This window comes from Thalassophryne amazonica, chromosome 4 (genome assembly GCF_902500255.1).
Source record: "Thalassophryne amazonica chromosome 4, fThaAma1.1, whole genome shotgun sequence".
NCBI classification, from domain to species: Eukaryota; Metazoa; Chordata; class Actinopteri; order Batrachoidiformes; family Batrachoididae; genus Thalassophryne; species Thalassophryne amazonica.
Window position 1 is genome coordinate 55,880,053 of NC_047106.1, and position 24,184 is coordinate 55,904,236.

Here is a 24,184-nt window from a genome sequence, read left to right on the forward strand (position 1 = left end):
TTCGAATCATCAATGTTGTTTTCTATCTTAGTCCATTTCACAAGTGTTCTGTGGTGGTCCCAGAGTGGGATCGTTCAACAAAATTAGAAATTCACTTTGATGTCACTGTGGCAGCTACAGTATTCACACATAACACCAGAATAGACTCTTAAGAGGATACACAGCTTTCAAACAAAGTGTGAAAGGGGTTAGTGAACTGCTAAAGCTCTGGCTCCATGGCCAGGCTTCATCATCTCAAGTGTGGCAAATTGCTGCCATTTTGGGAGATTGCTTTAAGAAACCACAGGGATTTGCAAAATCCATTCAAATTACATCATAAGAAGAAAATTCCACTCAGTAAAATAATGTATCTGAAGCCCGCTGATGTAATGGCCACATACATAGGTTGGAAATTGTTGTAAAAGTTGTTTTAAAGAAGGCGAGGTTCCTTCAAAGAGAATTCCTTAGAGAGAGGAGATGATGAGCAAAGGCAAAGATGGAGAGCCTCAGGGATTCGGATGATGACACAGAGGATACATATCTTTAATCATTTACCTGTGTTGTCTGCCAGACGTCTCTCTCTCTCTCTGAAATACGTCGATGTATGCTGGTTGTACTCTGCAGCCAGGCACCAACCATCTTTAATAATTAGGAAATGCCAGGAAACGTGCTTTCATAAAGCACAAACCTCCCAGTGCTTCCTTTCATAATGCAGACCCTCCAGTGGCTGAGAGGCTTACTGGAACAATAGACCCCCTATTGTTACTCACGATAGGGAAAGCGGTTTAATTCACTCAGGCCAGATTTCATTGCTTTATTTCAATTTGTAAGCAAAGTAGAAACTATAGCTGAGGCCCTTTCATTTGAATGTACTTGAAAATATCATTAGTGCTTTTTATTGTCCTCTTTCAATAACTGTTCTCACAATGAAGAGATTATATCATAAAAATAATGACTGCCCTTTTGACCCTCCACTGTTGGTTTCTAAATCCCTTACTTCACTTCGGACTGGGTTTTTCTATCACAGTTTAATCTTGGAGTTGCAGGGGTGGTGGCCAAGTGGTTAATGCGCTTGGTTTCAGTGCAGAAGGTTCCAGGTTCAAATTCCACCCCTGACACATTTCTCCATGTAATGTGGAGTTGCGTCAGGAAGGGCATCCACCTCGGATTTGCTGTGGCGACCCCGAGTGCAAACAAGGGAGCAGCCGAAGGGACTTACTAGTTTAATCTTGGAGTTCTTTAAAGAAGCTCACAGGGCAACAAAGCAGACAGTACAAACAGACACATTAACTTTTCAATGACCATGTAATACGTACTTGCAGAAGAAAAATACAGACTAAAGCCACCTTGACATTTGCACACATTTGATCCCTGTACTGGCACGCAATGGTGTGCCAATGAGTAAACTTGTCATAAAATGTTGTAAACTGTGCAAGAACTGTGCATGGCTGTGTGCCAGTGCACAAAGACAATTTTGAAATGTTCAAAATTTGTGGTACGCATTAATGTGAACTAGAGGGCTGCATTGGGATTGGCTCCTGCTGGGACCCACAGGACCCAACATCAATCTGGTGGGTGCGGATGGGCAGAACTTCACTGCCAGCGGGAGCAGGCGCCTAAACAACAAAAAATAAGAAACAAAAAAAACACTGTGGGAATGTAAGCAACAAGATGACCCAGTTAATAAAGGAGAATAGTGTAAAGTATGCGGTGTCCACATGCTACTTTCAGAGAACATCTTTAACAGGAGCAGTGGCACAGTGAGTTGTCGTAGCACCACTGCATTCCCACATATGGCTCACACTTGAAACTGTCTTGAAACTAAATGAAAACAACCAAAAAGTAGCGCTATTCCTGACCAGTGTGTCAAAAGACATACAGGCCAGGAAATTGAAACTACAACCCCATGAATCTCTTTAATAGCCTAAATAACGTATTTCCTCCTGCGGGCCGGGGGGAGACACAAAATGAATGCATCTCTATTACTGTGTGGGCAAAGATTCTCAGCATTTCATGGGTGTGGGGGGGACTGGACAGGCACATTGCGGGAATGGGTGGGAGTGTAACACACACATTGTAGTTGCGGGCAATAGCTGCCCGAAATTCAGTGGGAGCAGGATGAAGAAATTAGTCCTGCGCAGGGCTCTATCGTTAACATTGTACAACCTATTAGAAAACACTGCATGTCATTGCATGCAGGGCATCTGAATGTGAAATTAGATTATGAAGAGATGTTACATCTATAATAAACATAACTTTACAGATACTACATTATCTAACTCATAAGAAGGAATAAAAATGCAGTTGTTTTACCAATCCTGTTATCGTTTGTTGTAAATGTAGAACCCAAATATGTATAGATATAAAAAAAAGAAAGAAAAAAAAACTCAGAAGATGTGACAGTTACTCTGACTTATTGCTGAGCCCAGAGAAAACAGATTGACAGTCAATGAAAAAAAAAAAACAGTATACCAAAATACATCACAAAAATGCTAGTGGCAAAAGACACAATGAACAAGCTAGAGATAACTGATGAAAAACCAGGAACGTCTACTGACACAGGTAATACTTAGGATTAACAAAAATACATACTCAAGAAGTGTGGAGGAAGCCAAGATAGCCATAGTTGTAGTCTTACACACCTCTCTGCAGCTTCTCTCCCCCTGCCATCCCCTCATTACCCCATCCCCGTAGAGACGGTGTCTGCTCCCAGACCACCAATAACCAGCAAAAATCTATTTAAGCATAAAAATTCAAAAAGAAAAAATAATATGGCACCTTCAACTGCACCACAGACTAAAACAGTTAAATGTGGTCTATTAAACATTAGGTCTCTCTCTTCTAAGTCCCTGTTGGTAAATGATATAATAATTGATCAACATATTGATTTATTCTGCCTTACAGAAACCTGGTTACAGCAGGATGAATATGTTAGTTTAAATGAGTCAACACCCCCGAGTCACACTAACTGTCAGAATGCTTGTAGCACCGGCCGAGGCGGAGGATTAGCAGCAATCTTCCATTCCAGCTTATTAATTAATCAAAAACCCAGACTGAGCTTTAATTCATTTGAAAGCTTAACTCTTAGTCTTGTCCATCCAAATTGGAAGTCCCAAAAACCAGTTTTATTTGTTATTATCTATCGTCCACCTGGTCGTTACTGTGAGTTTCTCTGTGAATTTTCAGACCTTTTGTCTGATTTAGTGCTTAGCTCAGATAAGATAATTATAGGGGGCGATTTTAACATCCACACAGATGCTGAGAATGACAGCCTCAACACTGCATTTAATCTATTATTAGACTCTATTGGCTTTGCTCAAAATGTAAATGAGTCCACCCACCACTTTAATCATATCTTAGATCTTGTTCTGACTTATGGTATGGAAATAGAAGACTTAACAGTATTCCCTGAAAACTCCCTTCTGTCTGATCATTTCTTAATAACATTTACATTTACTCTGATGGACTACCCAGCAGTGGGGAATAAGTTTCATTACACTAGAAGTCTTTCAGAAAGCGCTGTAACTAGGTTTAAGGATATGATTCTTTCTTTATGTTCTCTAATGCCATATACCAACACAGTGCAGAGTAGCTACCTAAACTCTAAGTGAGATAGAGTATCTCGTCAATAGTTTTACATCCTCATTGAAGACAACTTTGGATGCTGTAGCTCCTCTGAAAAAGAGAGCTTTAAATTAGAAGTGCCTGACCCCGTGGTATAACTCACAAACTCATAGCTTAAAGCAGATAACCTGTAAGTTGGAGAGGAAATGGCATCTCACTAATTTAGAAGATCTTCACTTAGCCTGGAAAAAGAGTCTGTTGCTCTATAAAAAAGCCCTCCGTAAAGCTAGGACATCTTTCTACTCATCACTAATTGAAGAAAATAAGAACAACCCCAGGTTTCTTTTCAGCACTGTAGCCAGGCTGACAAAGAGTCAGAGCTCTATTGAGCTGAGTATTCCATTAACTTTAACTAGTAATGACTTCATGACTTTCTTTGCTAACAAAATTTTAACTATTAGAGAAAAAATTACTCATAACCATCCCAAAGACGTATCGTTATCTTTGGCTGCTTTCAGTGATGCCGGTATTTGGTTAGACTCTTTCTCTCCGATTGTTCTGTCTGAGTTATTTTCATTAGTTACTTCATCCAAACCATCAACATGTCTATTAGACCCCATTCCTACCAGGCTGCTCAAGGAAGCCCTATCATTATTTAATGCTTCGATCTTAAATATGATCAATCTATCTTTGTTAGTTGGATATGTACCACAGGCTTTTAAGGTGGCAGTAATTAAACCATTACTTAAAAAGCCATCACTTGACCCAGCTATCTTAGCTAATTATAGGCCAATCTCCAACCTTCCTTTTCTCTCAGAAATTCTTGAAAGGGTAGTTGTAAAACAGCTAACTGATCATCTGCAGAGGAATGGTCTATTTGAAGAGTTTCAGTCAGGTTTTAGAATTCATCATAGTACAGAAACAGCATTAGTGAAGGTTACAAATGATCTTCTTATGGCCTCGGACAGTGGACTCATCTCTGTGCTTGTTCTGTTAGACCTCAGTGCTGCTTTTGATACTGTTGACCATAAAATTTTATTACAGAGATTAGAGCATGCCATAGGTATTAAAGGCACTGCGCTGCGGTGGTTTGAATCATATTTGTCTAATAGATTACAATTTGTTCATGTAAATGGGGAATCTTATTCACAGACTAAAGTTAATTATGGAGTTCCACAAGGTTCTGTGCTAGGACCAATTTTATTCACTTTATACATGCTTCCCATAGACAGTATTATTAGATGGTATTGCTTAAATTTTCATTGTTACACAGATGATACCCAGCTTTATCTATCCATGAAGCCAGAGGACACACACCAATTAGCTAAACTGCAGGATTGTCTTACAGACATAAAGACATGGATGACCTCTAATTTCCTGCTTTTAAACTCAGATAAAACTGAAGTTATTGTACTTGGCCCCACAAATCTTAGAAACATGGTCTCTAACCAGATCCTTACTCTGGATGGCATTACCCTGACCTCTAGTAATACTGTGAGAAATCTTGGAGTCATTTTTGATCAGGATATGTCATTCAAAGCGCATATTAAACAAATATGTAGGACTGCTTTTTTGCATTTACGCAATATCTCTAAAATTAGAAAGGTCTTGTCTCAGAGTGATGCTGAAAAACTAATTCATGCATTTATTTCCTCTAGGCTGGACTATTGTAATTCATTATTATCAGGTTGTCCTAAAAGTTCCCTGAAAAGCCTTCAGTTAATTCAAAATGCTAGAGTACTAACGGGGACTAGAAGGAGAGAGCATATCTCACCCATATTGGCCTCTCTTCATTGGCTTCCTGTTAATTCTAGAATACTTACTTATAAGGTTTTGAATAATCAGGTCCCATCTTATCTTAGGGACCTCATAGTACCATATCACCCCAATAGAGCGCTTCGCTCTCAGACTGCAGGCTTACTTGTAGTTCAGCTTTCAGGCTCCTCTCCTGTGGAACCAGCTCCCAATTCAGATCAGGGAGACAGACACCCTCTCTACTTTTAAGATTAGGCTTAAAACTTTCCTTTTTGCTAAAGCTTATAGTTAGGGCTGGATCAGGTGACCCTGAACCATCCCTTAGTTATGCTGCTATAGACGTAGACTGCTGGGGGGTTCCCATGATGCACTGTTTCTTTCTCTTTTTGCTCTGTATGCACCACTCTGCATTTAATCATTAGTGATCGATCTCTGTTCCCCTCCACAGCATGTCTTTTTCCTGGTTCTCTCCCTCAGCCCCAACCAGTCCCAGCAGAAGACTGCCCCTCCCTGAGCCTGGTTCTGCTGGAGGTTTCTTCCTGTTAAAAGGGAGTTTTTCCTTCCCACAGTAGCCAAGTGCTTGCTCACAGGGGGTCGTTTTGACCGTTGGGGTTTTACATAATTATTGTATGGCCTTGCCTTACAATATAAAGCGCCTTGGGGCAACTGTTTGTTGTGATTTGGCGCTATATAAAAAAAAATTGATTGATTGATTGATTGATCAGGACAACAACCATGTCAAACAATGAACCGCCACCGAGCAACAGTACCAGAGTTTTCCTACCACTGTGACAACCAAAATTCATCCATCCATCCATTTTCTCTACCTGCTTACTTCAATTAAGGGGGCGGGGGGGGGGGGGGGGAGCTGGAGCCTACCCAACAGTCATAGGGCATGAGGTCTATCACAGTGCCACATGTAAACAGACAAACACATTCACACCCACAACCATGGCCAATTTAAAGTGTTTAAAGTGTTTTTTTGTTTGCTTTGAGCACTTTCCACTATTGGAAGCTTGTTATTTTTCAGCAGAACAAAGTCAGTCTCTGTTTCTCTCTCTCTCTTATATATATATATATATAATGTTGATTATATTATATATATATAATGTTGATTGGAGAGAAACATCCCAATCAGTCATTATAGCAGAATTGTCCTCAAGCATTATGGCCTACAGTAAATGATTACATCAAATGCAGTAACACTGCAATGGAATAAATGCAGCTAATTTTATCAATGCATTTGAGTTTTGCCTTTTTTCACAGAATCTATGGCTCTGGTTGTTTGAAGAGTGTTGTGAAACAACAATATATACGAGGTCTGTCCATAAAGTATCGTACCTTTTTATTATTTTTTTAAACTAAATGGATTTGATTCATATGTTTTCACGTCAGACAAGCTTGAACCCTTGTGCGCATGCGTGAGTTTTTCCACGCCTGTCAGTGATGTCAATCGCCTGTGAGCACAGCTCGGAACGCGGCGTGCTGAGCATCCTTAAAGGGGTCCTTAGAGCTGTACTAACAGACCTTATTCTCTGTGAAGCCCGTAAAATTTTCACCGAAAGCCAGATTAATTTTTCGAATAGTTTCCAGGTGCCAATCTCTAACAGCTTCTAAAAAAATTCTGATGGAAAAAAACCCCAAATCATTCCACCATTTCCAGACAATGAAAATCCGACGACGGGGCGGGGCCACTCCTTCCACAAGGCGTGCTCACAGGCGAATGACGTCACCAACAGGCGTGGAAAAACTCACGCATGCGCACAAGGGTTCAAGCTTGTCTGACGTGAAAACATATGAATCAAATCCATATAGTTAAAAAAAATAATAAAAAGGTACGATACTTTATGGACAGACCTCGTATATATATATATATATATATATATATATATATATATATGTAATTGGGAGAGGTGGTGGTCTAGTGCAGGGAGGTGATGGCCTAGTAGTTAAGCGTTTGGCTTGAGACCAGAGGATCCTTGGTTCAAACCCTAGCCAGACCAGACAATCACTAACGGTCCTTGTCCATTATGCCCAAATTGCTCCAAGGGTGTAGTGAGTGCCTTGCATGGCAGGACCCTGACATCGATGTGTGCGTGAATGTGAGGTATCATTGCAAAGTGCTTTGAGCTTCTGATTCAGATGGGAAAGCTCCATATAAATGCAGTCCATTTACCAATTGTACATTTTCTGTAGTGCTCTTTTAACATGATTAATCACATCCAAACTACTTGCTCAAAATTTAAACCAATATCGTAAAATATGACTATTTATACAGCGCCAAATCACAACAAAGCTGCCTCACCTTTTGTTGGTGAGTAATGGTTTACTGACTTAAACTTTGCAGACGATTGTCTGCTAAATCAATGGATACTCTGACTGCAGCACTTTCACAGCTGAACAGGAGCTTTAGGAGCCACCATGGTGGTAGGCTGTATCACTGGACGAGATGAGTCTGCTTACTGGGATGAGGTGGAACAGCTGACAGTGTGGTGTAGAGAAAATAACCTGCTCCTGAACATATCCAAAACCGAGGAGCTAATCATAGACTTCAGGGGCATAGACCTATGTGGAAAGGGTCAGGGACTTCTGTTTCCTGGGAGTCCACATAAATGAGCTGGGACAGTTACACCACACACTTGGTAAAGAAGGCAAAGCAAAGACTCCACTTCCTGAGAATTGTCAGGAAAAATAACATAAACCACAGACTGCTCGTGTCTGTGTACGGCTCTACCATGGAGAACAGCATCACATGCTGCCTCTGTACATGGTTTGCCAGCTGCACGGGGGCAAACAGAAAAGCGCTCCAGAGGGTTATCAAAATGGCAGAGAAGGTCATTGGGTGCCCTCTACTCACACTGGACGACCTTCTTCTGTCTCAGGAAAGCCAACACCATCTTAAAGGACTCATCCCACCCTGGCCACTCTCTGTTTGAGCTACTGCCAAATAGTTGCTTTTGAAAGAGCCTTTTATTTAGAATCAGGTGATATTCTGCTGGATTCTCGGGACCAGATGAAGGTCTCTTCTGCAGCTTTGAACTCTGGTGGTGTTGCTGAAGACACTTTTGTCCTATTTTGAACAGTAGAGATGTTTTCTTTCGACTGGACTTCGTGGTGTTCAGCTCATCAATGGAAGTTTGGTTGTCTACACAGCAAATGTTCCTGATTGGGACAAATAAAAATATTTCTTTAAATATAAAGAAACACTAAACCGGGGTGGCCAAGTTCGGTCCTCGAGAGCCACCTTCCTGACACTCTTAGTTGTCTCCCTGCTCCAACACACCTGAATCCAATGAAAGGCTCATTAAAAGTCTGCTAACAAGTCTTTCATTGGATTCAGGTGTGTTGGAGCAGGGAGACAACTAAGAGTGTCAGGAAGGTGGCTCTCGAGGACCGAACTTGGCCACCACTGCACTAAACAGTTTATATATATAAAAAAGAAGAAAAAAAAATGTAAAAAAATGCCAGAAAAAAAGTAATTTAAAGTTGAAATTTGTGGTGTCCGAAAAAGCTGTAGCTTTATTTGGATGATGCTGAGAATGACAGCCTCAACACTGCATTTAATCTATTATTAGACTCTATTGGCTTTGCTCAAAAAGTAAATGAGTCCACCCACCACTTTAATCATATCTTAGATCTTGTTCTGACTTATGGTATGGAAATAGAAGACTTAACAGTATTCCCTGAAAACTCCCTTCTGTCTGATCATTTCTTAATAACATTTACATTTACTCTGATGGACTACCCAGCAGTGGGGAATAAGTTTCATTACACTAGAAGTCTTTCAGAAAGCGCTGTAACTAGGTTTAAGGATATGATTCCTTCTTTATGTTCTCTAATGCCATATACCAACACACTGCAGAGTAGCTACCTAAACTCTGTAAGTGAGATAGAGTATCTCGTCAATAGTTTTACATCCTCATTGAAGACAACTTTGGATGCTGTAGCTCCTCTAAAAAAGAGAGCTTTAAATCAGAAGTGCCTGACTCCGTGGTATAACTCACAAACTCGTAGCTTAAAGCAGATAACCCGTAAGTTGGAGAGGAAATGGCGTTTCACTAATTTAGAAGATCTTCACTTAGCCTGGAAAAAGAGTCTGTTGCTCTATAAAAAAGCCCTCCGTAAAGCTAGGACATCTTTCTACTCATCACTAATTGAAGAAAATAAGAACAACCCCAGGTTTCTTTTCAGCACTGTAGCCAGGCTGACAAAGAGTCAGAGCTCTATTGAGCTGAGTATTCCATTAACTTTAACTAGTAATGACTTCATGACTTTCTTTGCTAACAAAATTTTAACTATTAGAGAAAAAATTACTCATAACCATCCCAAAGACGTATCATTATCTTTGGCTGCTTTCAGTGATGCCTGTATTTGGTTAGACTCTTTCTCTCCGATTGTTCTGTCTGAGTTATTTTCATTAATTACTTCATCCAAACCATCAACATGTTTATTAGACCCCATTCCTACCAGGCTGCTCAAGGAAGCCCTACCATTATTTAATGCTTCGATCTTAAATATGATCAATCTATCTTTGTTAGTTGGCTATGTACCACAGGCTTTTAAGGTGGCAGTAATTAAACCATTACTTAAAAAGCCATCACTTGACCCAGCTATCTTAGCTAATTATAGGCCAATCTCCAACCTTCCTTTTCTCTCAAAAATTCTTGAAAGGGTAGTTGTAAAACAGCTAACTGATCATCTGCAGAGGAATGGTCTATTTGAAGAGTTTCAGTCAGGTTTTAGAATTCATCATAGTACAGAAACAGCATTAGTGAAGGTTACAAATGATCTTCTTATGGCTTCGGACAGTGGACTCATCTCTGTGCTTGTTCTGTTAGACCTCAGTGCTGCTTTTGATACTGTTGACCATAAAATTTTATTACAGAGATTACAGCATGCCATAGGTATTAAAGGCACTGCGCTGCGGTGGTTTGAATCATATTTGTCTAATAGATTACAATTTGTTCATGTAAATGGGGAATCTTCTTCACAGACTAAAGTTAATTATGGAGTTCCACAAGGTTCTGTGCTAGGACCAATTTTATTCACTTTATACATGCTTCCCTTAGGCAGTATTATTAGACGGTATTGCTTAAATTTTCATTGTTACGCAGATGATACCCAGCTTTATCTATCCATGAAGCCAGAGGACACACACCAATTAGCTAAACTGCAGGATTGTCTTACAGACATAAAGACATGGATGACCTCTAATTTCCTGCTTTTAAACTCAGATAAAACTGAAGTTATTGTACTTGGCCCCACAAATCTTAGAAACATGGTGTCTAACCAGATCCTTACTGTGGATGGCATTACCCTGACCTCTAGTAATACTGTGAGAAATCTTGGAGTCATTTTTGATCAGGATATGTCATTCAAAGCGCATATTAAACAAATATGTAGGACTGCTTTTTTGCATTTACGCAATATCTCTAAAATCAGAAAGGTCTTGTCTCAGAGTGATGCTGAAAAACTAATTCATGCATTTATTTCCTCTAGGCTGGACTATTGTAATTCATTATTATCAGGTTGTCCTAAAAGTTCCCTAAAAAGCCTTCAGTTAATTCAAAATGCTGCAGCTAGAGTACTGACGGGGACTAGAAGGAGAGAGCATATCTCACCCATATTGGCCTCTCTTCATTGGCTTCCTGTTAATTCTAGAATAGAATTTAAAATTCTTCTTCTTACTTATAAGGTTTTGAATAATCAGGTCCCATCTTATCTTAGGGACCTCGTAGTACCATATCACCCCAATAGAGCGCTTCGCTCTCAGACTGCAGGCTTACTTGTAGTTCCTAGGGTTTGTAAGAGTAGAATGGGAGGCAGAGCCTTCAGCTTTCAGGCTCCTCTCCTGTGGAACCAGCTCCCAATTCAGATCAGGGAGACAGACACCCTCTCTACTTTAAGATTAGGCTTAAAACTTTCCTTTTTGCTAAAGCTTATAGTTAGGGCTGGATCAGGTGACCCTGAACCATCCCTTAGTTATGCTGCTATAGACGTAGACTGCTGGGGGGTTCCCATGATGCACTGTTTCTTTCTCTTTTTGCTCTGTATGCACCACTCTGCATTTAATCATTAGTAATCGATCTCTGCTCCCCTCCACAGCGTGTCTTTTTCCTGGTTCTCTCCCTCAGCCCCAACCAGTCCCAGCAGAAGACTGCCCCTCCCTGAGCCTGGTTCTGCTGGAGGTTTCTTCATGTTAAAAGGGAGTTTTTCCTTCCCACTGTAGCCAAGTGCTTGCTCACAGGGGGTCATTTTGACCGTTGGGGTTTTACATAATTATTGTATGGCCTTGCCTTACAATATAAAGTGCCTTGGGGCAACTGTTTGTTGTGATTTGGCGCTATATAAAAAAATTGATTGATTGATTGACTAGCATACTGGCATAGTATGATGCTATGCTTTTTACTCTTTTAAATGCATTTTATTAGGAAACGGAACCGCCGTGGCCTCAACTTTACCTAAATTCTGTGTCTTTCAGTGAAGCTTAGTGCTAGTGATGGCGATCACCTTAGTATTTCTTTTGTTCTTCTTGCTGCTTAATGCTGACAAATTATACTGTATTTGTTGTCTTCCTGATGTCTGATTCTGTTTCTCTCTCTCTCTCTCTCTCTCTCTCTCTCTCTCTCTCTCTCTCTGGTTGAGGTGTAGCTCTATCCAGAGATGGGTGTGGTGTCTGTTTCTGAAACCCTCCTGTCCTGTGCACCGGCAACATTTTATGTACTGTATCTTTGTTTTGTGAATTGTTTTATAATTTGTGTCCGTAGCATGGCCCTAGCAGAGGGTCACCCCTTTGAGTCTGGTCTGCTTGAGGTTTCTTCCTCAGAGGGAGTTTTTCCTTTCCACTGTCACCTGTGTGCTTGCTTTAGGGGATGGTAAGGTTAGACCTTGTGTGAAGCTCCTTGAGGCAACTTTCTTATGATTTGGTGCTCTACAAATGAAAATAAATTGAAATTGAATGAAACAGTTGTCTTCCTGGGTGGTTGCTATCCAGGACCCAAGGCAATCCATGGATGTGGTGAATCACAGCACCAGCACATGTGTGCAAAGATGACAGTCAATGTATGCACACATTAAATCACCAATGTTGAATGAATACAAAGGAAATATATTTTAAAGAATGGTATCATATAACTAACTTCAAAAAAGTGTATTTATTCAAGGAAAAGCTACATTTTACACTTCAATCATCAGTGGGAACATAGCCAGAGAAACAGAGTGTAAGATAAATAAGATAAATTTGTGATTTGAAGTGCATAAATTAAAGGAGGAAGAGCGCAAAAATGGATAATATTAATTTTCTCTTTGTCCAGGACCAGTCAGTTCTCTTTGTAAATGTAACAGCTCTGTCTTAATTCAGCACAGGTTGGGCATTTAGATGAAACACTGTCACTATGCAGCAAGGCTATTTTCACAGTACGGGAAGTGTCAAGTGTTATATTCTGAGGAGTGTCTGTGCAGAGGTGTCCAACTTTCAGTCATTTTTTTCCATTCAGATGTGAAACTTTGGAAACCTGTGTGCACATAGTAATGGTCTGTAGTAACTGTTAATATAACGAATCATCTATTGCACTCTTCATTATTAAGGTGTGCTGTAACACCCTTAGAGTCCACTGTATAAGCTGTGTGATGTACTCTCTCATTAACTGTGGATAGTGACCAAGCTGAAGCTCACTGAGGGACAACTGACATGGCACAGCATCAGGAAGCACTTGAAAAAAATGCTAATGCTGGGAATCAAATCAAATTCAGGATGGGCGCATGTACTGTTATTGTGCATTGCTGCATTCACCTCAATATGAAACCACTGTGGATCGTGGTTGGCAGCCACCCAGTCTATCCCCTATTCTGGAAAGTAGCCATCTAACTGTAGCAGCCAGGTGATACATTGGTGTCCCTTTGTCCTTTTCCAGTTGCCTGGCTCCTCAGTACTGAAAAACCTGTGCACTGGATTGTGCACAGTGATACACGCTGATGTTCCCTGACAATACAAGTGGTACACGTCTTCGTTTTCCCCCTAAGGGTGCTGCTATCTGAGTGGGCTGCGACTGTTTGAAAGTATTGTAAATGGAGACCCAAATTTGTGACCAAACACGAATCACTGACAAATCACAGTTGGTATTTCACTGAATTGGTACTAACAACACATTAGCACATGTTGCCCAGATGTCACCTGAATATTGTACAGACTCACAGCATAGATCTCTGCATACATATTGAGTGAGTGCTGCTGGAATGCCATGCGGCACTCACGTGAATGACGAGCACAGGATCTACTGATTTCCATGCGAAAATGCTGTGCGACACTCTCAGCAGTCCCGTCGCCAGATCTCAGTCTTAAGGGGGGCTTATGAAATCCACCAGGTGGGCACCACTATTAATAGCTTATTTTTGCTTATTTTTACTATTCACGCAGCCCTAATCGCTCACAATAATCATCACATTAACCATGACCGGACCAGTGCGCTCTCTCTCTCTCTCTCTCTCTCTCTCACTCACACACACACAAACACACACACGCTGTCCTCTCTTTCAAAAACTCACACTTCATTTCCCCCCATAACTGCAGTAACTGATTGTTGCTGGGCAACACTGACATGATTACATACGTAGACAAACTTTCCAACAAACTCACACGGTTTTAATATATTTAATGTCTTAGTGATTATGCAACACTGGCCGGTTTAACCCAAAGCAAGTACAATAAAATGAAATTAGGATTTTATTTATCTATTTATTTATTTGAGATCTGTGATCATGATCTGGCTTGGGTGGGCGGGGTGGGCGGGCCGGGCGGGCCCAAGCATATCAGTGGGCAGGGACTGCCCCCTAGGGCCCACCCATAGCGACGGGTGTGACTCTCAGGGATGTCTAATGGCAAATGATGACATGTTTGCACACAAAGTGTTCAGCTGGTATTAGCCTGCTATTATGTAGAGGCAGTGTAAATTCCCCTGACTGTACTCAGTAAGGAACAGCCCTGCAATTAATAACAATATAAAATTAATAATAACAAATAAATAATATATAATAATAATAATAATAAAGCCTAGCCTAGCTGCACACAGGTGAAACAAAAATACAACAAAAATCAAAAACTGAACAATTGGTAACTATTCTATACCTTTGCTAATAATGTAAATATATAAACTTACTGCCAACCAGTTAGACATAAACAGCGACACTCTGCAATGCAATGAATGGTACAGTAGTGTTCAGAATAATAATAGTGCTATGTGACTAAAAAGATTAATCCAGGTTTTGAGTATATTTCTTATTGTTACATGGGAAACAAGGTACCAGTAGATTCAGTAGATTCTCACAAATCCAACAAGACCAAGCATTCATGATATGCACAGTCTTAAGGCTATGAAATTGGCCTATTAGTAAAAAAAAAAAAAAAGTAGAAAAGGGGGTGTTCACAATAATAGTAGCATTTGCTGTTGACGCTACAAACTCAAAACTATTATGTTCAAACTGCTTTTTTAGCAATCTTGTGAATCACTAAACTAGTAGTTAGTTGTATAACCACAGTTTTTCATGATTTCTTCACATCTGTGAGGCATTATTATTGATGGTCTGGAACCAAGATTTTGCCTGTTTACTAGTGTGCTTGGGGTCATTGTCTTGTTGAATCACCCATTTCAAGGGCATGTCCTCTTCAGCATAAGGCAACATGACCTCTTCATGTATTCTGACATATCCAAACTGATCCATGATACATGGTATGTGATATATAGGCCCAACACCATAGTAGGAGAAACATGCCCATATCATGATGCTTGCACCACCATGTTCATTGTCTTCACTGTGAACTGTAGCTTGAATTCAAAGTTTGGGGGTCGTCTCACAAACTGTTTGCGGCCCTTGGACCCCAAAACAACAATTTTACTGTCATCAGTCCACAAAATATCCCTCCATTTCTCTTTAGGCCAGTTGATGTGTTCTTTGGCAAATTGTAACCTCTTCTGCACATGTCTTTTATTTAACAGAGGGATTTTGCGGGGGATTCTTGCAAACAGATTAGCTTCACACAGGTGTCTTCTAACTGTCACAGCACTTACAGGTAACTCCAGACTGTCTTTGATCATCCTGGAGCTGATCAATGGGTGAGCCTTTGCCATTCTGGTTATTCGTCTATCCATTTTGATGGTTGTTTTCCATTTTCTTCCATGCGTCTCTGGTTTTCTTGTCCATTTTAAAGCACTGGAGATCATTGTAGATGAACAGTCTATAATTTTTGTGCTCCTGCGTACAAGTTTTCCCCTCTCCAATAAACCTTTTAATCAAACTATGCTGTTCTTCTGAACAATGTCTTGAACGTCCCATTTACCTCAGGCTTTCAAAGAGAAAAGCATGTTCAACAGGTGCTGGCTTCATCCTTACATAGGGGACACCTGATTCACACCTGTTTGTTCCACAAAACTGATTAACTCTGACTGAATGCCACACTACTATTATTGTGAACACCCCCTTTTGTACTTTTTTTTTACTAATAGCCCAATTTCATAGCCTTAAGAGTGTGCATATCATGAATGCTTGGTCTTGTTGGATTTGTGAGAATCTACTGAATCTACTGGTACCTTGTTTCCCATGTAACAATAAGAAATTAACTCAAAACCTGGATTAATCTTTTTAGTCACATAGCACTACTATTATTCTGAACACTACTGTATATCATCTAAAGTCACAAAAACCTCTTTTTGGTGTGTGAGTACTTCACTTGTGTTGTTCGGCTTTGCAAACACATTTTCACATCAAATTGTTACATGTTCTGCAAGTTATATTTGCGTTCTCTGTGTTGGCAAGCATTGACTTTTTGGTGCAACTGGTTGTTGAATTAATGCATATGTTTGTTGCATTTATGTTTTCTGCATTTGCTATTGTTGTCTTCATTTAGAAGTGCTGTGACCCTTATAGGCTGCTGTATGAAATGATATGTTGGTGTGTTTTTATTGTTTGATGCAGGTACAAGTAAATTTCCCCTCAAGTCCACAAATATGTAACAACAAATTGAAAATCTGCATTAGTTGAAAAACACAAGACCCCACCTTTGTCCAGTGCACACAGGTGGCCAAGAGTAACTGTGTCACCTCTTGTTGCAGATTATTTGAGGTTTGAATTGACCAGACAACACAGGCAGCGAATGAAGGGATTTTTATCTGTTTTACCAGCAGCCCTCTGCTAAAGGTGATCAGATAACTTCTTGCCCTCAACAGTGCACACACATGCATGCACCATTCCAATGCTGTGATCCCCCAACAAAACACTGACCACCTCAGAGAAAAGGAGTGCTCTGCTGTTTGAACAACAAAGATATTCAGCCTGAATGTGGACAGTGTCCTTGTCAATGTTGCCTTATCCACAAGGAAAATAGAATGGGGATGTTCATGAATGTGAAGTAGGGAGCAAATGAAGAATGAGGTACAGTGAAGGCAAATAATGTGAGGGAAATGTCAAGAAACATACGAAAAAGACAGTATTTGGACATTTCCTATTTTCTTATGGTAGCTGACTATCACAGCATGTTAAAGTTGAAGGTCAATACCATATTGGACTGAACTGAAGATGACCATGATTGTAATATGCCTCACCATTTTTCAAGATATAGTTTTGCAAAAATTCTTTGTGAAGAATCCATCTTGCTTTTTAAAAAGAAAATGTGAATAATTTGAAAATAATAATAATAATAATAATAATAATAATAAAAGCACACTGAGGTCACCATGTTCGTCAATTCCCCACAAGTAGAGCTTTGTGGGTATACAGGACTTTTTAGATGGTTAAATTTCCATAAGCTCCCCAGAGATTCCCTTGAAGGAATGAGGAAATCAACTGTGGAGATTTTAAAAGTTTAAATTATATATTTAACTGTTTTGACACCCAGAAGCAGTCACAAAAAATCCAAATACAAGACTGTCCTCTGACCTTATTCCCAGATACATGCAGGATGATAAAGACAAATGCGCGATGTGGTGTGATTCTGCTGCTTGCTCATAGAATCACTCCTACTGCACTTAGATGAGCAAATATAACATGGGCCATTTTTTATTGGGTTCTGAGAGGAAAACAGGAGCCACTTTCTGGCAGTGGCATCAGTCGGAGTGACTTCTGACATGGGACTCTCAACTCTTGTTTTGCTGTTATAGGTGGTTGGGAACAAGAATTATTTTAAGAGGAAAATCTAGTAGGTGTTTATAAGATGCCCCTATGTTTTGTGTCTGGATGAAGAACTGGTCTTATATTCAGGCCAATATGGTAATAAATAACCTTGTCATGGTAACATAATTTAAGTAATTAGATCCAAAGTGATGAACTGTGTATGCTCTTTGTGTTTTTGGTCCTGCATTTTTAAGGTACTAAAATTAATGCGACAACTTATTGATTAACCACCCAATAGAGGGTATAAAGTTGATTTTAAATGTTACAACCTTTTAGAGTTTGATTAAATCAGTCATTATTAATCTGTTGAATAAGAAAATATGTAGAACAATACAATGTATCTACACAGAGAAGCAGTCCTCTAACACCTGAATGAATTTGCATAAAGGATAGTAGTGATGGAAGCTAAAAGTTGTCATTGGTCTCTTGGTGGCTTGGTGACAACTCTTAGTTGTCATTGGTGGAAGGCACCAAGAGACCTTGGTGGAAGCCATTTCTCCACTAAGAGACCACCAATTGGCGGTCTCTTAATGGAAATTGGAATTGGAATGGTGGAAATGATGGTCAAGGATACCGTCATTTTTGCACTTCTCAACCTGGCCTGAGAAGTGCAAAAATAGGTGTAAGGGTTCTACATGTTATTGTGTCTTCATGTTGCTGTTAAAAAGAGCCACATTTTCTTTCTTATTGACTGAATGGGTCTTCAACTGCTCACATTCAGACCACAGCAGGAGAGGTAGTATTATTTTTAAGCACATAATTATGGAGCCACTGAATTCACTATGTGGGAGTTTCATTCATCATGCTATCAGGGGTTTATATGAAATGAGGCATAGACTGACTTTCAAGAGCACTGAATTGTACACAGTTCCATGTGCAGCCAATCTGTCTTCTTAGTAATTGGTAAAAAATGCACAATAAAGTCACTGAACAGAAACACTGTCAATCTGTTGTAAATTAAGATGATGCACAACTCTGCACATACTGTTGTTGTTTGACAAGTGTACTTTTGCTGTCCGAAAATGCTTGAAATGTAGCTGATTTATTTTACAGTGGTATTCATTGTTCAGTACTTTATAATCCATAAAGTACGGTAATTACCTTACTGTTTAAATGTCACATCAGGTATTACAGTGCTAACCCTGTTATGTGGGCCGCTGAAGAGGAGGTACTGCTGGCCCACTACGACCAGAGGGCGCCCTGCTTGGAGTGCGGGCTCCAAGCAGGAGAGGGCGCCAGACCCAGAGGAAGTGACAGCTGTCACTCATCACACCAGCTGTCACTCATCTACACCACTACTTAAGCCGGACTGCAACTCCACCTCCCCGCCGAGAAATCGACTACCATTAAAAAAGGTAATTTCTCTGCTGACAGACACTTTGTGTGTATAACCTGAACTTCTGTTGCAGCCGTTTTCCTGGAGTGTTGCCTTGTCTGAGGGATTGGCGTTTGGTGTGACAGCGATGGCTTCGCCTCACACCCCAACCCAGATAAGTGGTTGACCAGGAGCTGCACGAGTGTGTGTGATTGGAGGTGGAGGTGCTCCCTCCTAACTGTGTATGGACTGTGAATTACTGAGTGTGCGGACTCACACTCATACATCTTATCTCTGCTTTCTGCCAGCAGTACCAGGGTCGACAGCCGAAGACAGAGGCCACCTGGGGACTCGGGACTTGGCGGCTCCGGTGTTCTTCAGGCCGTTGGTGGTGGAAGCCGTGTGGGACGCGGCTTCTCTCTCGTCAGGGGTCTTCTATCTTCGAGCCTGCCCACACGTCACCTGGTGTTTATTGACTGTGCAAATTTCTGTACATTTAGTTGTGTATTATCACAACATTAAATTGTTACTTTTTGGCTTACTCATTGTCCGTTCATTTGCACCCCCTGTTGTGGGTCCGTGCTACGACACCTTCCCAACAAACACAAGGTATTTGATTTAAAAATGAAATGTTCTGTCTGTGAATACACATTTATAAACTTGACTTTATCACTTCTTTTTAGTGCTTTACATGGTTTTGTTACTTAACCTTTTCAAAAACACATGTAAGCGCAAAAGTAGGTATCTCGGTGCTTGGCTCATTGCTACTGTTACACTGCATAATGTTTATCATCTTAATTGTTTATTATATTGTTTATCAGTAATATCGATAATACTGGAAAGTCACGTCTTCCCACTTCGAGTCTACATAGGTTCAGATCAGTTCTGGTAGCATGCAATGGTGCCTCACATTGTGATATCAACCACACCAACAAACCGTTCTGGGTCCTTGATGAAGTCCAACTAGGCAGACAACTGCATTACTGAAAGTAACAGTTTTTTGCTGCAACCAGGTGAAATGTGGGTGTCCCCTTGATTTTCAACAGCCACTGGGGTCCTCAACACTGAGACATCTGTTGACTGGAACATGCACAGTGAAACATGCCACAAGGCCAAAATATCAACGATTTTTGCTGTATCCAAAGATACTCAAAGGATACCTAGTACCAAATATATCGAGTTACCACATTAGGTCACTGGTTGGTGTACAAGTCTCACAAATGGAAAGTAAGACAGGAGATCCAAGGACCTTAAAGCCTTGGACCTTAGTTGTCCTTCAAAGATAACAGGATTGCCAAACGCCTCTGTCCTGCCACCTCATGACTCCAAGTTCTTCCCAAATATCTTCTGACCTCAAAGACCTAGGACTGAGAGACATGAACGGCACTGCCGAGGTAAAGCCTCACTTACAACACATGTGCTGCAACAGGCAGTCTCCAGTGGAAAAAAAATGCCCAAACCGTGCATGAGACATTCATGTCACATGCATGTGTTCAGTGCCGTAGAAGGTTGCAGACTCCCCGCAGAGGCTTTCTGTCCTAGACATGGAAATTCTACGGATTCAGCGAAAACTCAAGAATGCATACAGCATGTACGGGGCCTGTACTGCTGTCGTTCAGCTTACCCAAGTCAGAAGCATGGCTAGCAGGGGCTTTGTGATGACAGTAAGACAGCACAAGTGATGCACAGTCATTCTACATGTGACATGCTTCAGAAGTACTACACAAGTACTCCACACTTGCTATATATATATATATATATATATATATGTGTGTGTGTGTGTGTGTGTGTGTGTGTGTGTGTGTGTGTGTGTGTGTGTGTGAATCTACCTGTGGGAATTAAAATGAGAATCGATTTAAAATTGGCAAATCGATCTTTTCAACCCAGCACTAGTTAGGACTAGGAATTACTGATTTAAGATTTATTATTAGGGATTTAATATGAATTTATCAGTGCATGAGTCTGTGTTGTAACATTTGTGCACGTTAAATTTAAATTGTACATTTTTCATCATGTCTTTTGATGAAAATGTTGCCTGATTCACATTAAATTGGTTCACACCATTTAGATCCCATGCCTTTGCAGTACTGATGGAGTGAGCTCATTATATGTACATCTTCTAATTTTACACCAGCACACCATGGTTCATTAACACAGAACAAAAGAAAATCTAAAGTAGCAACACGATAGGCACATCAAAAATGCAAACATAATGAAAGTTAGTTTTTAGTCTCCACAGGATTTTTTTTTTTTTTTTTTTTAAACAAAGTAGAAGTATTTTAATGCTGACACTGCTGACTGTACTGGAATACATTGTGGTACACTAAATATAACTTTAATTGGACTAACAGAGTACAGGAGCGCACACGTGCACCTGCAGTACATGATATGCTGGCCACTGTGCCACTGGGTCTGCTGTTATGATGATAAGGGTCATGCTGGCTGCACTGTGGGATTGGCCTCACTATCAGGAGAAGCTGCAGGAGTGGAGTGGAGGGGCAGCCCAGAGAAGTGAAGAGAGGCTCCAGGACACAAAGCATCTGTCATGGCTGCATCTGTGTGGCAATTCCATGCAACATGAGCACCACATGCATGAAGTCACCTGTGTGGGTCTGAAGGATTTGGTGAATCCCAGGTGCAGTTTGGCAAGATTACTGTGACGCAAAATATATAATATTTTCTGTCTAACTATTAACGGATGTGATGATTCTGATGTGCGTTATTTTCCGGTGCTTCATGCAAGATGAATCAAAATAAATGTAATTGGTGCATTTTTTATCATCATACATACACTGCATTAAGTAAACAGAAGTTAACTAGCTAATTCATGTTATAGTGCATCTAGAAAGTATTCACAGCATTTCAATTTTCCACATTTTGTAATCTCCAAAATATGTTTTTCACATTGTTATTATGGGGTATTGTGTGTAGAATTTGGAGGGGAAAAAAAAATCAACCATTTTTGAATAAGGCCATAACACAACAAAATGTGGAAAAAGTGAAGCACTGTAAATACATTCCAGATGCGCTGTATTGCAAATCACAAGTAAACTACTACTTTTGGCAACTGAACACATGATAATAGGTGAGGTAAATATGCATTTTCATTAAACATTTGACAACTTGATACCTTTTTTTATTTATGCATTAATGTGCAGAAGCTAAGTGTTTAACAAATTGATGTTCTTGTATGAGGCACAAAACATGAGTAAACGTTTTTTGGCCACTGAACACATGATCATAGATAAAATAATTCTGCAATTCAAATTAAACATTTAAAAACTTGGCACACTACAAGTTACTACACTAATGTTATTGAATGAGACACAAAATAAGAGTGAAGTGTTGTGTGGGCTGCTGAAGAGGAGGTACTGCTGGCCCACCACCACCAGAGGGCACCCTGCCTGGAGTGCGGGCTCCAGGCACCAGAGGGCGCTGCCATCTCACAGGAGCAGCCGGGGTGACAGCTGTCACCTACGACAGCTGTTACCAATCATCTGATCCGCAGCGGTATATCTGCAAGATGTCATCTCCACTTCTTTGCCGAGATATCGCTCTACCAGGGAGGTAACGATCTCAGCTGACTGTGTTTTGACAGGAATATCTATTGCTTGTGTGTGTTGGACAGCAGATAATCTTGTTTCTTTTTTCGACGAGAGGTGGAGGTGGTTTTCCCACCATACGTGTTGCTGGGTGCACACGCACCCACATCTAACTGTTTTGTTCCTCGCCAGCAGTACCAGATCCGACAAGCAGAGGCAGTGGCCACCTGGGTGTTTGGGACTTGGCGGCTCCAGTATTCCCGGGGTTCGGTGGCAGAGGAAATCGTGTGGTTCCGGTTCTGCTTTGGACGGACGTCTCTTATCTTCGAGCCTGCCCACGTGACACATTTTTTGTGAATTGACTACTTGCCTACAATTGTTATTCGCCGTGTTGGTTGTGCTTCTTCACAACAGTAAAGTGTTGTTATTTGACTTCCTCCATTGTCCGTTCATTTGCGCCCCTGTTGTGGGTCCGTGTTCCTACACTTTCACAACAGTGAAGTGCTTCTTCAGTGAATAGGCGATCAAAGATGAGGTAAATGTGTAATGCAATTAAATGTTTGAAAATTCAGCACATTATTTATGTATCAAGCAAACACTCATCTTAGGGCTGGTCCCACTGGCATTTAGGAAGATTTGTGTATGAATTGCGCATAAAATTGGTTCATATTCGCTAAACATTTGCAATATCTGTGAAACATGCTTGTATGAGTCGGCTGACACCCGCACATGTCCGCAATTATCCGCAGAGGCACGTTCTTCCGTTGCCAGTATTTTTGAGCTGCACAAAATTTTGGCTGCGGATGACATCCGCCTTACATACTGAATACATACTCAATCTATGCGCTGTATATCTGCCATTAACCACTGATATCTGCAACTGATAGGGATTTGTGGCTTGGCAGCGGACCGGGACAGTGTGTAAAACAAATATATTGCATGCCTATCATGTCCACATCATGGACTAAAATAAGTTGTAGTGAATGCCTACAGATTGGCCATGGATAAAGCGTTTGTATTACGTCTGCTTTGCATCTGATTTGCGGGCAATCTGTGAATGCATAACAAACACTTCACATAAACCCAAAGTACTGTATGAGGCAGAAAGCGACATATCTGCCAGTCAGTGCCAGTCCAACTGTGTAGATCCACAAAGACGTAATAGCTGCTGCAATCCAACAACATACTGTAAATCCCCAGCTGCAGAGACGCCGGGTCTCCTTCAGGACTTTTATTTAACACCAACAAAAGGAAGAGTTGCTGTTTAGCCACAACTCACGCTGAAGTCTCTGTTTTCTCTTACACTCTAAAAAAAAAAAAAAACACCGTCTCACACCCAAGTAGCTTCCCCAAACTCATGAACAGTTATCCCTCGCATGACAACATGAACATCAACTCTGTGATCAACTTGTCCGAGTCCAGTACTTGCTCCAGAGGCTGTATTGTTGGTGTGAATAGTGATGCCGAAAGGCCTGAGTGTGCTTCTATTATGACCGCCATGCAGATGCTGTGCACGCGCAACACGTTCGCGATGCATTCATAATACACCTGTAATACTGCCGTGATAATCGCATTGTGTCTGATCTGTTTCCTTACTACATGCGTTATATAACCATGATTGTTCATCATATATTTGTTATACATTATTAATATATCTGTAATTCATACTGGGACATTTGTCATTTTTGGCCAATTTTGTTGTGGACGACAACGAATGCCCGTAATTTGTATACTCAATTCATGCGCAATTAATCCTCTCCCCAGTGGGACCGGGCCCTTAGATTTGGCTTGCTGACCTGTTGCTTCAGTTCTTATTGCTATTCTTCTTCCAAGTAGTGTGGAAGTTACATTCCCTGTTTTCTGTTTT